Source organism: Alligator sinensis, unplaced genomic scaffold (assembly GCF_000455745.1).
Source record: "Alligator sinensis unplaced genomic scaffold, ASM45574v1 scaffold1274_1, whole genome shotgun sequence".
In the NCBI taxonomy this organism is placed as follows: Eukaryota; Metazoa; Chordata; order Crocodylia; family Alligatoridae; genus Alligator; species Alligator sinensis.
The window spans coordinates 275,586-277,232 of record NW_005842570.1 but is presented as its reverse complement, the minus strand read 5'-3'; positions in this window follow the sequence as shown (position 1 = coordinate 277,232).

The window sequence follows — 1,647 nt, the reverse complement described above, 5'->3', positions numbered from 1 at the left end:
AGGATAAAAACTGAATATGCATTCTGTTTTAAACATGAAGACTACAAAATTTGATTCAGGATATGGATATAGATAATAATTATATTGGTATTAAATTATATAATTTACATCTACACGCTCCTGGTGCATGATTGTCATGGGAGACTTTAACTACCCAGACATCTCGTGGGAAGAGTGCTCAGCCAAATCCGAGTGGTCGCAAAACTCTCTCTCCTGCGTGGATGACCTGTATCTGATGCAGAAAGTCTACGGGCCGACGAGAGGTAAGACACTGTTCGACCTGGTACTGGCAACTGGGGATGACCTAACAATCGAAGGGAAGCTGGATGACAGTGACCATGAGCTGATCACCTTCACCATCTGCTGTAAAGGTGGCAAGTCAGTCAGTAATACAAAAGTCCTTGACTTAAGGAAAGCTGACTTTGACAAGCTAAGGACGCTGGTCAGTGAGGCCCTAAAGGGCCACAACCCAAAGGGGAGGGGAGTTCAGGACAAGTGGTTGCTCCTCAAGGAAGCAATCCTGGATGTGCAAAGCCAAGTTCATCCCATCTCAGAAGGGAGGCAGCAAAACGGCACAACAGCCCCCTTGGCTCTCCAGGGAACTGGCCGACCTTCTGCGTCTTAAAAGGAAGACCTACAAAGGATGGAGGACTGGAAGCACCACCAAGGTCTGGACCTGCAGAGAGCAAACCAGGAAAGCCAAGGCTGCGATGGAACTCCAGCTAGCTACAAATATCAAGGACAATAAAAAGTCCTTTTTTAGATATGTGGGGAGCTGGAGGAAAAGCAAGGGCAACACTGGACCCCTGTGCTGAACCAGAGGGACAACTGACAACCTATGCTCATGAAAAAGCAAACTTGCTTAATGGGTACTTTGCGTCAGTTTTTCACCTGTCCCATGGGACGCCCCTGCCCACTATGAGCCAGGGAGGTCCGGATGAGGGAGATTCCTTGCCCTCCATCAAAGCTGACCTCATGAAGGAACACCTTGACAGGCTGGATACCTTCAAGTCAGCCAGCCCTGACGGTTTACACCCTAGGGTACTCAAGGAGCTGGCAAGCATCATAGCTCAACCTCTGGCACGGATCTTTGAGAGCTCTTGGTACTCTGGTGAAGTGCCCGAAGATTGGAATAAGGCCAATGTCATGCCAATCTTCAAGAAAGGGAGGAAAGTAGATCCGGCAAACTACAGGCCCATCAGCCTGACCTCTATCCTGGGGAAGGTCTTGGACAAGATTATCAAACAGGCCATCCTTAACAGACTAGCTGACAGCAATATCCTGAGGAATACCCAGCATGGGTTTCTTGTGGGTAGGTCTTGCTTGACCAATCTCATTTCCTTTTATGACCAAGTGATCTATCACCTGAACAAGGCAGAAGAGATTGATGTCGTATATCTTGACTTCAAAAAAGCCTTCCATCTGGTATCCCATGATTACCTCTTGGCAAAACTGGCTAACTGTGGCCTCGACCTCACCACGATCCGCTGACTGGGGAATTGGTTCCGCGGTAGGACCCAGAGGGTGGTGGTTGACAGAAGCCAATTGTCTTGGTGCGCAGTCACCAGTGGGGTCCCTCAAGACTCTGTCCTAGGGCCTATACTGTTTAACATCTTCATCAATGATGTGGACATTGGTGTCAGAAGC